The 13,220-nt window shown below is 30.1% G+C and overlaps 1 protein-coding gene across 5 annotated transcripts in view; it reads right to left on the reverse strand.

Moving 5' to 3' along the window:
- The window catches only part of LOC116775586 (protein enabled), a 37,164-nt gene that overhangs the window by 17,944 nt on the left and 6,000 nt on the right, over nucleotides 1–13,220 (reverse strand). Inside the window, exon 1 of one of the 5 annotated variants that reach the window (XM_061525067.1) lies at nucleotides 2,693–2,973. The exons of 1 other annotated variant lie outside the window; for it this stretch is intronic. The gene's annotated coding sequence lies outside the window, so the exon portion shown is untranslated. Of the gene's footprint in view, nucleotides 1–2,686; nucleotides 2,974–13,220 lie in introns of those variants that run through there. 3 more of the 5 variants (XM_061525065.1, XM_061525066.1, XM_061525068.1) reach the window with 3 other exon arrangements.

The raw sequence follows: 13,220 nt of genomic DNA on the forward strand, positions 1-13,220 counted from the left end.
ATTGGATACGACAAATTTTGTAAACAAGAACAGTTAAAACCTCCACGGGAATTAAATTATGAACACGTATTTGGAAAAGTCATAAAAATTTGCATACTTCTTTGGTTTTAGAACAAAATTAAATATGATTTTTATTAAACAAAAATAAAGACATTGCGTCCATATATCACCAGCTGACAAAATCAAAAATGGCGGTCGCCAAATACGGTTGGCGCCAAGAAGTTTTTATAAGCAAATCTGGCATTAGTCACCTACCCAATATGAAGATACGAAAATGATGAAATAGAATTTTACTGCTATTTCATTATGTCCTTGTCTAATTCCTATTATGCCCACATATAATTTTGGTCGTTTGCGAAAATTTTGTGTATATTTTAAAGGTTTGGGACAAAAAATTAATAGAAACATCAATAAAACCAAACCTTTTTTTTTAATTTCGTGTCTATAAAGGTTTTGTCTATAAAAGATAAATAATTTCTTGACAAGTAAACCTTGTAAATGATTAACAAGATGGTGGAGTGACAATTTTACATTTATTTTTTATTTCAACCTACCCACAAGTACGAAATATCTAAACGGTTTGAATACAGAGACAAAACTTCATAAACGGTTTTATATACTGACCGTAAATCGGACCAGGGACGATGATGATAACATTTTTATTTAATTAATATTCTCTCTAGTTGATAAAATGATATCCATTAAAATTGGTGAAACATTCTTCAAGGTCGTCCTGCGATATTCGTCATTGGAAGGCAACGAGTTATAGTGCCAGTTTTTTGAAGTTTGACATTTACAATTAAAAATACGACATAAATAAATTTCATCACTTACTAATAAGATTAAAGATACTTTTCCTTTCTTTGGACTTCATCCAAAATGACTTGTATGACTGAATAACATAAATTAGGATATTTTTAACCACTATATATCACTCTCGAGAGCTAGTATCAAATATTTTCAAAGGCAATAGTACGTGGACGGCTGACAGAACGAGGTATTACAAGTTTTTAACCATAACTATTGTAGTGTTTCCGTTTGATTCCGACTCTTGAGTTAACTGTAACCAAAAGTAAGCCAATACAAGCGGTCGTGGGAAGAACTAATTGTGGTACCATTGTCTGTCTGTCCCACGGATGGTATTAAACGAATTTAGTTTATTGACCTGCGCATCGGACGGGACGTTGTTTGCGATCCGTCTAATTAGTATCCTAATGGGCGACAGAACTATCTATTCAGGGCATGTTAAAGATGGTAGGTTACCTTCACAACTACAGCCGATAATTGTTGAATTAGGATGAAAATAAAATTATATGAGTTTGTTTAAAGATGATATATATCTGTATGTGTGTGTGTGTGTGTGTGTGTGTAAAGAGAAAATTATAAGTGATAAAAATTAAACAGACACAATAATAATTCCACTGCGGTTTGACATAGACCGCGGAAAACGCCTTGTAGTGTTGCTAAAAATATATACATGTATATAATTTCATTATTACGAAGACCAAATATATATATATGTACTAGTATCAACATCAATATTTCTTACATTGATGGACCAATAAAGAGTTATTGGGTCAATATGATACTCGAATCCTTTTGCTCTTTTCATATAGCAACCGGTTGAAATACATTACTATTTTTAAATTAATACAAAACTATGTACGTCTGTTTGTTTGTTAATACTATGTCATAAAACTTCATATAAATTTAGTGCTCCAATAAACATAGTACATATATATATATATATATAAACCAGTCTTCCACAATTTTGTGTATTATAAATTAATTATCAATAATTTAATTAATTCTTGTTATGTGTATCCTGCTAAGTTTGTGAGCATTTATAGATGTTTGTAGCTCCTTCACACAAAAACTAATAAAGGGGTTTTAATTTAACTTTACCGTAATGTAGTTTAGACATCAGGATGCGACATAGGATGTATTTTATATCGCTATTACGTTAGTTATTATAAAATCCTACATTGTAAATATTTGTCTTACAAGATAAAAAAATAAAGGTTTGTCTGCTCTCTGTGGAAAATCTTAGTTACTCGGACTAATTCCGTCAGATATTTATATTTTTATTAATATACATAAAAAATAATTAATGTAGAACACAATAGAATCGATATATATTTTTTTTCATCTATTGTACATAACTAAAATTTCTAAGTTGTTTAATTATTAATTTCAATGTCTTTAGTAATAACTCCCTAGACAGCTGAATCTGCACTACCGTTACAGGCCGACACACCTAGTGATAATATTACTGTATGTATATATGTAGAAGGCATAAGTCAGAAACATCTGTACGTAAGGGATTACAGTTAAACGTAAGTAAACTTAACGTGTATACGTGTGTATATATATATATTATTATTATTTTAAATAAATAAGGATAAAATTGTCTATATATAATTTAAAATAGTTTTAAGACAATAATATATTTTTTTAATGATTTGTTATTCAACTTTGAAATTTTTTAAGAATCATATGATTAACAAAAAAAAAATATTGGTTTACAGTCAAGAGTTATCACCTAACTGTGTCATGGACTTATCGGAGGAAGGAAAAAAATAATTTAAATATGTTCATCCTCATGCATACATATTAAATTACATTCAGCTGATAACGTGATATATATATATATATATATATATAATTTATATGAATAAACATTTACTGTAACTTTTTTATTCCAAACACGTATAAACTATTCAAAACATTAAAAGTCCTTCAAACTACGCGTAACGACTGTTATTATGAAAGTTCACTTTCCTCGACCATGCAGCAATTTATACACATAACACGAAATTTACAAAACCCACTGACACTACCATAAGACACACGTTACAAGAACACTCACACAGAAACACTACAAAAATTCATAACAATACGCGACGTTTGATAACGAAAACAAATAGAAGAAAAAACGGGCACGTCTGCGCGGGCGCGGCTTTCGCTAACAACTGACGTATGTCACTGTCACTTGTCTCGAGCGGGAAATTGTAAACAACGGAAGTGTGGCAGGAGGGGGGGAGGGGGGAAGGGACAGATATACATTTGTTTATACGATTGTAAATTTTTGTTTACAGTTCTGTCGGAGATCATAACACGTAGTGGCAATGAAAGGAAATAGATCATATCACCTTATTTAATGTAAATCGAAGAGAAATATTGCTTATGTTGGCATTAAATATATATATAATTTAACTGAAATCTCGAGGTTATATTGCCAGTTTCCTTTATATTCATTTTTATTATCGATAGTAATAATTTTAGGAGTCAATCAGATTCAGTTGTAAGTTTCAAAGTCCACATTAATCAAGCGTTCGTACAGAGTTCCAACCGAGATTGCGCTTTGAGTTTTAACTGCATAGAGCTTTATACTGTATAAATCAGTATAATACATATTTTTAAATAAATTAAAATTTATATATATGTATATAGTATATGTTTATATGATTTATATATGTTATTATAAAAAACAAAGTTATATATTTACGCATGTAAAAACAAACATTTTATCTTGATGCGGAGACATACAAATAAATCCGGTAGTTTTCGAGTGAAAGTGTAACAAACAGGCTGACATAAAGTTAACATCTCACGCGATAACGTAAAGAAGATTAAAACAAAAAATAACCGAATTTATGTCAAATATTGAGGACGGACATTTTTACAGTAAAAACCATGTTTTTATTATTTACGTCTTACTTTATAAATTCGGTTATCGAATATTAAAAGATAATAATAATAATAATATATATAAAATTAAATTAAACCAATAAAATTCGTACAAAATTTTTATGTACCAATTAAACTATTTTCATACAGAATTACCAAAATAAAGTGTTAGGTTAGTTGCATTATAATCATTGCTTATCGGTCATTGATCTTTGTTATCAACTTATTTATTAATCTTATAAATAAAACATACATTTGACACAATCCTGTTACTATTACGCGGTTCAAACAAACCAACATACTAATTTACTATGACGTTATGTACATAAAATTTATATAAGCCTATTATATACTGCAAATATATAATAAATAAAAAAATGAATCATTCAATAATAATTTATGAATCCGATTCATAAGCTATGAATCACTAATGATTTTTTATTTCTATACACTTATATTATATAGTTTTTCCCTTAAAAAGATATTTTCCCGTGAAAATATTATGTCACCACCCAACAGTAATATCGTCAGATGATAATAACTGGTAATATTAACTGAATATATAAATTCAATTAGTTTTATTTAAATCGCACTTATTACCTTAGTACGGGTTCGTTATACGGTGTATTTAGGATAACTGCTATGTTAACCTTCGAAGTTTATGATAACCACACGTTCACAGTCTCACTGCTTACCAAGCGTTTCAAGTTTCTCATTAAATAAAAGTTTTATTCGCGCCAAACTGGATACGCCGCGTGTTTAGTGTTATAATGCTAACTCGTACTAAGATACCGAAATCGTATTTGCCGCTAATTTTCAACTTCAGCATAATTTTAACATGAAAATTTATAACTTACCTTAAAGTCTCAGTTTATTGTAACATTAAATATTTTTTGCTCAGAGCGTGATAATTACCTGAAACAAACGAAAAATACGTGACAATTTTTACAAATATGCGAACAGTTGAATAAAAACAACGTAATGTATTTGTATACTACACTTTCGAACATTAATTTGTAACTTTCCAATACTAAAAAAAGTCACAAACGAAAGCCAATTACGCGAGATGGAATCCCGTAAGGCTTGCCAAAATTAAACTACTTTCCGAATTGGGTCATCGACCTACACGGAGGGGGGATAAAAATAATAACACATATACATATATACTATAGTTTGTACGTACAAACCCGACTAAATATAAAACGGGATTATTAATATAAATAGAACATAAGTTAACTTTTACCGGCACACCGTTAGATCATTATTTATCTGAGTCAATATTACGCTTAGAATATAATATAATGAGGTATGTTTTTATTACAAAGAGACCAAAAAATAAATAAAAAAATCACATTACAATTATTTTACGACAATCAAATTATATAGATGTTTATTTATTTAATATAAATCCGGTGAAAATAACCACAGCCTTACATTACACGTAACGGAAATTGGCTTAGTATTATACTGAATCCGAGTACTAATCAAGAAAACATGAAAATTCATTCATTAATAGATTGTTATCAGGAAAAACATATGTAGAAGCATTTTTTATAAACCACAAAAAAACTTTTTCCACTTAACAACATGATATTTAAAATAAGATACAAAAATATTCCTATAAATCAGCATCATTAAAATTTTAACAGACAAAAAGTAAGCTCAATACAGAATTATTATCTTTATATATGTATATATATATATATTAACAAATATAATTCTACTGTACGTATGTCACTAAACTCCAAACGGCTGGACCGATTTGAATGCTATTTTGTTTGTATGCATTGGGGTGACGCCCCACATGGTTGAGATTCACAAATCAGGCCAACAGATGGCGCTGGCGTCGGTGTCTAGGTTATGTAAAATGAAAAGGCTGCAACGTAGGTCACTATATGTATTGTTTAAAACACTTAATACATTTCTACCTGGGTGCAACTCTCTCCACGGGTACGAAGCGCGGGCAAAACATATAAAGTTAGACAGAATGATAGCTCCGAGCCAACCGAAAGGTTTAACTTATTTAATATAATGTATCTATATTTAATACCCGGGTTTTATGAACCCATCTGTATAGCTAACGTCAAAGTTCCGCGGTCGACTTACCCCACGTCACAGTCAATGTAACTCTCGGATTAAACTTTTAAGGGAACGAGTTATTTGTAATGGAGACATGTTATTAAAATATACATAGCTCATTTATTTTACTATCATCATGGTGAAAAGAATTTTTAATTATGACACTAATTTCTTTTAATTTAGTTTTGTTGGTATATGCTTAGTCTAACTCTGTATCGTCAAACTAAACACGTAGAGTTAATAGTTTTTTTCATTCATAAATCTTCGCATATTATAGTATTAAAGTAGGTTATTGTCTGCAAAGTTATTAGTTTCAGTCAGCCTTTGAGACGTTATCGCAAGTACCGACTTTATTCAAATATATATTATATATATACGTAGATACAAAAAGATCGTTGCTTTTATTTCAGATAAAATAAAAAAAATACGTCCAATTTATGTGAGCAATATTATAAAAAAAATTAATAAATGAAAGAACGAGATTTCTATAAGAAAAAATACATCACTGAATACGTAATCGTACACACATATATATATATTTTATTACTAGAATAAAAACTTTCTACATATTTCTTTTAACGTTGGTTGTAAGTTCTATTACCTCAAAACATTGTATATTTTTGCATCTACCTAACAGTACCATCGTTAAACGGGGATATAATACACAAGAGGATTCGGGTACAAACACTAGTGTAAAAACAGACAGCCACTTGTACAGACAGAAGCCAATCTCGGAGCTCAAACTTCAAAGCAACGCTCGGTGTGAGAAAAGACCAGGGTTTTAATATGCAAGCGAGTAGCGACATCTATGAACTGACGATGTACCAATTGGCTTAAGGCTGTCCCCGTCCACGCGAATCATACTTAAGAGATATTTAGATGATGAAAAAATATTCTTGGGTGACGTGAAATTAAACCTACTATTATGTCGCCTAGAGATCTATACTCGGCCTTGATCGATTGATTATTTCATGTTCAATAGTGTAATGGACATGTCATTGTGTTTGACATTCAGTGACACGCACATTGAGGGATGTTCAGGGATTGACGTATTACGTGTGCGAGAGTCACTGTGTCATGTTTATTATAAATAAATTAATACATTTATAATATTTTTATGATATAGAAAAAAAAAATAAAAACTTTAAGGAGTACAAAATTTTAGTGTGTTCATAAGTCAGCGTAATTCGTTTAAGCATATATATAATAAATTATTATAAAAAATAATCATTAATTAGTTGCAACCTAATGAGATCTAAGATTTTCGCGAGTATTCATTTAAATGAAACTAGTGTTATTAGGATTTACTACGCGGATTTTATTATTTAAAAATTACACAATCCCGACGTTTCGGTTACTTTGCAGCAACCGTGATCACGGGCAGACCCGCGTAGTAAATCCGAATAATACTAGTTTCATTTAGTTGCAACCTATTAAAATATATTACATACAGAAACTTTGACAACGATATAATCACTAGAGCGACGCCCGACCAAAATTTACACAGAATATAATTTTATAAATAAACTAAGACCGAATTCAAACTATTGTGTTTTATATTTTATAACCTCGGATCCTGTAAGATAAATCGCATATATTATGTATATGAGACCAGGTCCACATATGGCGTACCTATACCTTCCCTCTTCACAGCCTGGACCTCTACAGGGTCCGTGTTAAATATTCATCAGATGCGCATCGTACGCAGCTTCCGTACTTATTTCAGGGTTTAAAGGTAGATTCAACTGAACACACACACACACACACACACACACACATATATATATATGTAAATTAGTAGAGATAATTTCTTTAAATCACTCGTAAAATATTTTACTAGCATTCATTGAATTTTCAAAAAAATTAACGCGAAATAAAGAAAAAATATAATAATAGTTTTACAATAGTTACGAAATCTTTTTATTATAATATTTCGCAATAAGATATTCACACATATAGAATACGAATCCCAATATACAAAGAGTCACCGGATCATATAGGCACGTTTGTTGTTAGCAAAATAATATAAGGAGGATATCTAAAATATGTTAGATTATATGCAAATATTTAGGTAAGGGTTCAGTAGGTGTAGGTGAATATCTTAGCATTTTCCGTCGAGTTCAACATAAGTATTGACATGGGGCAAACCTGTTGTGTAGTAACATCTACGTATAAATAAGTTCTCATCTGGAGGATAAAAAAAACCACTTTGGCCGATAAGTTCAACAGTTGGTGAATTTAAAAGGCTTCCTAAAATTTCCACGACATTAATTCTTAATGATTTTTAAGAGACCATATTCTATTACTCGGTGAACATCTGTTTGCACTAGTACCGCTTGCTTCCATAGATGGCGCTGTTCAGAATAAAGAATTTCAAGTAATCGTTAGAACTTAAACATTATTGATCAACATTTATTTCTGTTTAAGTTAAGTTTAAAGTCATGCTGAAAGGGAGGCTACACTTATACTTTTGTTTCTTTTACCTCTGTATCACATATTTGAAAGGTTCCGTACCCGAAGGATAAAATGGATTCTTATTTCCAAAGCTTGGCCGTCTACCAGTAACCAGGTTGTATTTTATAAACAAACTAATCAATTTTCACAATTAGAACGGGAATTTCACAAAGGCAAAAGACACGAATATCAAAACACAGAATAATTTCAATAGATTTTTATAGAAAATACAAAATAGTACGGAACCCTCCTTGTTTAGTCCGACTCGTAAAATGCTGTTTTTTTTTATCTACCTACACAGCTTAATATCTTTTGAGAATACCGCTATTTATATTTTTTATAACACAATTATACACGTGATTTAACCGGTTCATTGACCCCGCACTAAACAATCGCATATTAGCATTACACCTGTCGCCGCTGGTGAGGCGTCGCTTCGACAAATTAAAATATCATGCGAATTAATAATCATGCAAGGCATGTATCATTATTTTTATGTACTCAACATATCTAAATATATACACTAGGTTTTGCTCCCGACTCCATCCGCGTGAATAACAGAATTGCGGTCAGAAATAAATTTATAAATTGTTAAAACCAATACATATAGTAAATACTATTTCAAGCTTTTTACTTTAAATAACTTACGTACCGACTGCAGCGCCACCTGACGGGACGATTTGTGAATTTCAACGACATGGAGAGCTATTTCAACGTTTATAAAAAAAATCATTCAAATCGCTCGAGCCGTTTAACAATGTATATATATGTTAATGTGTCTGTGTGTGTGTGTGTGTGTAAGTGTGCGTTATAATCCGTAGTAGTTAAAACGCTCGTGTCACAATATCCGGACGTACAGACGGATGTATCTGTTAAATCATGGAGACGTGGTCGGCCGACCTAACTGTACATGCGACGCGCAAGCGCATAAGAAACGGCGATTTGATATTATAATATTATTATTATAAATTAATACAAACAAAATTACTTCAGTTCTAACGAAAAAATAATTATTGTAATAAAATTGTGGTAATAGAAACATAACTAATACGGCCACATATACATATTGCGTTTAAACTTGTCGTGTTTAGTTTACCGACGAGAACGTGTAGTCATTTAACTTAATTATTAAAATTGTAATTTTAATTACATTTGAAGCGTAACGTTATTTTTTCATATAATATATATTATAAATGTGTTAATTAATTTATAATAAACATGACACAGTGACTCTCGCACACGTAATACGTCAATCCCTGAACATCCCTCAATGTGCGTGTCACTGAATGTCAAACACAATGGCATGTCCATTACACTAGTGAAATAATCAATCGATTAAGGCCGAGTATAGATCTCTAGGCGACATAATAGTAGGTTAAATTTTATATGAACAATAATTTTTCGACCAAAAAATATTTTTTTTTTTTTATTATTAATATTTCATGAATCTAAGTATTTAAAATATAACTAATTCATCCTGATTATTACATTAGACTTAAAATTTAACTGATTCCTTATACGACAGAAAATAAAAGAAATAGGAGCTTTGTTAATTGCAATACTAATAAAAAATATCATTGTCTGATGATGTTATTATCAAACTATCCTTCAGCGTCATATAATTATTGTAATTTATTTCGGTTTAATTAGTACCTTTAATAAAACTAAGGTTTTCGGATACTGAGCGTTTTTTTATTATTTTATATCTAAATAATCCCGACGTTTCGTTTCCTTTAAAGTTAACAGCGACTGTGATCACAAGCACGAGATGAAAAATCACTTTCATTCATTTATAACCTGTTAGAATATCTCTAAATTATGTATTACATCAGTTAAATTTCAAACTATAACTTCAATTTTATCATATATATATTAAACTTGTTAAATTACAGACATCCGAGATGACATTTCTGGATATTAATTCCGACCAGCAGCTTTGTGACCTAGAATATATCTCTACGGATGTACCGCACAGAAACTAGAAACGGCTTTCAGACTACCCTCAATATTATAAGAACATTATATTAACATGTTTACAAAGCATCACATCTAGTTCATTATTAAATATCTTATCTGTGTATTACGCCGTCAGAGCAGATGTATGTATATATAGGTGTGTAGTAAATAATATATATATTATATAAAAACGCTTCCGCTTACGTTTCGGACATCATTCGATTCGCACCGAGCGTCGAACGGAGATGAATAATTAAAAATTTATTTTAATTAAATTTAAACATCTTCTACATCTCCTCAGTTTAAAATATTTAACTTATAAATGTGATAATTAGAATATTGAATAACAAGAATATATGAGATTTTTTTAACATTTCACGAATAAATTATGTTTTATATGTGTATATATGCCTTAGATGTATAAACAGACACCGAAATCCAATTTACTTATTTACTTAATAATCTAATATATTATATATATAAGACTACGTCTTATACTTGAATTGCAAGCGATTTATTTATTTTTTAAATACTCCCGTTTTGGTGTCTCACCGTTAGTTGATAACGTGGTGTAAGCCTTTTAATCTAAATTTAGTATATTATAAAAAGTATTACATAGATAGGAAACAATTTTAATTAAGTGATTTTTTTTATTAAATTAAAAATAGGAGAATTAAATGAGAAAGTTTATCAACAAAAGGATCTGTATCTGACACATGTGACATTACAAAATATTTATTTAAACAATAGTTTTAATGTAATATAAAAGTTATAGAGATTCAACAAATATCTAAAAGATTTAACTTCTTCGATGGTGACGTCATTAGATACGCCTTATCAGACTGCGCCCAATTTTGTTATAATGTGGCCAGAACAAAAGACGGGTTATAACTCTATGTTGATCGATGTATCAAAGAAATGACTTAACCATTTGTCAAATATGTTCTGACATGGAATAAAGGGAAGGCTTTCAGGCGTGGTGACGGAGGTTATTAAGGTGATATAGATTAATAGGCTGGGTACAACTGTAAACTTAGATTAAGATATATATATTCTTAGAAACAAGATAATTGTAATATGTATATATATTACAATTTTCGTCACACTATATAAGAACCGTCCCTCATTAAACATTTATCTCCGAAATACTTCATCAATACTATTATTTGCGAATATTTATGAATGACAAACTATTAAAGTTGCGTATAAAGTTTAATGATGCCAAAACTTGTGTTAGGCATAAAATGTGTAAGATAATATATATATATTAGCACTAAATATCTAGAACTGACTATATATATATATATATATATATAGTCAGTTCTAGATATTTAGTGTTAATCATGTTCTGTCATTCATATAAAACTTTATATAATTTATATACTCGTAAGTGTAAAATGTGGAAACAACAAATATACTTTTATAACTGTTGTGTAAATACGTTGCGTTCAAGGAATATATTACAATATTATTTAGAGTCCTCGTAACGAAATATTTGCTAAATAGTTTGTAGTAGCAATTACTGTGACATATGACAGTTTTTGACCGAAACTTCGGCCGCGTGAACGACAGGTTTACACTCAGAAGTGTATAGACAGTGTTAAAACAATGTATATGTTAACTAACAGTCCGTGTGTCTGTCTATCTGATAGGTAAGCTATAACAATGTAAAGTTTCATCAAAATCAATTAAGTACATTTTACGTGAAAGAACAACAATCATACATTTATACATACTAACATATTTAGCCAGCATTTATATAAAAAAAAGCAATTTTTGCTTCCGAAACTATTCCAACGACGAGTATAATATCTGTTGAGAAATATGTATTCAATAGAAAAGCCTTAAAAAACACGCCATTATTACTACACAATACAACATCGAGACAAACACAGTTCAATATCTGTGCAATCGAAATGTTATTATCTTGCGGTCGTCTAGACTCGAGAGTCTAGACTAAAGTAGACTGGCTGTTAGAGAGACTTAGTTTAATAATATAGTTATTGTAAATAGTGTCTGCAATTCTATTCTAGCTTTAGTAACAATTCCTAAATAAAAAACCGGTCGAATGAGGGTCGGGTTCTGAAACGTCCTGGTTATTATTTTCCATATATATATATATAGTGATTAAAATATAATTTTTGGTCACTTGTCTTTATAAAGATTTTGTGATAAAACATACACATATAAAACAATATACAACATTAAATTTATGAGCACACTTGAATGACAATTCATTTAAGCTAACACTCTCGTTCGGTGCGAGAGGGTATGCCCGTCATCCCCACCCCTTCCACCCTTTACGAGGGTGTCGAACTCATTAAGAGACTATTTCCCGTTTTATAAATGCAGCAAATTTGCTCAAAAAAATGTTTTCATTTACAATCAACAAATTTCACACAGCACACATCAATGAATAAATAAAATAGATCCTATTTAATATATTTTTTATATGTAATAAAAAAAATAACATTAATGAGATATTTATTTTTATAACTTCCAAAGTTTAATACAATAATTTATAACAGTAATAATTATCTCGAGTAATTAAGTTAAGTTACTTAAGTATAAAATTGACCGCTCCGATAATGGTCCACTGGCTTAGATGGCTAAGCGCTTGGGACTTAAAATCCCGGCAGTAGCAGGTTCGAATCCCACTATTAACGATACTCACTATATACAATATTTTTAAATTTTATTATAGTTCTCTTGTTAAAGACGATGTTTATATATATTTGACATCAAATATCACAATTTTCTTGCATTTAAAGTCCGACCAGTATATAAGGTCTCTGATAACGTGGTATCACCAACGAAAGTGGGTTCATTAAAGGCGGTTGTTTAATAATAAAATATTCTAACCTAATATCTTAAGACTATCAATGTTTTAACAATATGAGTCAAGTCGAATAACTCAACTTATATCTTGGTATTTTCGCTATGAATCACGCCTAAAGCCAGCGACAGGAAACATAAAAAAAGACTTGTTTGAATTATTTAGTATTTACATATACATGATAATTTCGGTTAATTTCAACTGA

This window comes from Danaus plexippus, chromosome 27, assembly GCF_018135715.1.
Source record: "Danaus plexippus chromosome 27, MEX_DaPlex, whole genome shotgun sequence".
NCBI classification, from domain to species: domain Eukaryota; kingdom Metazoa; phylum Arthropoda; class Insecta; order Lepidoptera; family Nymphalidae; genus Danaus; species Danaus plexippus.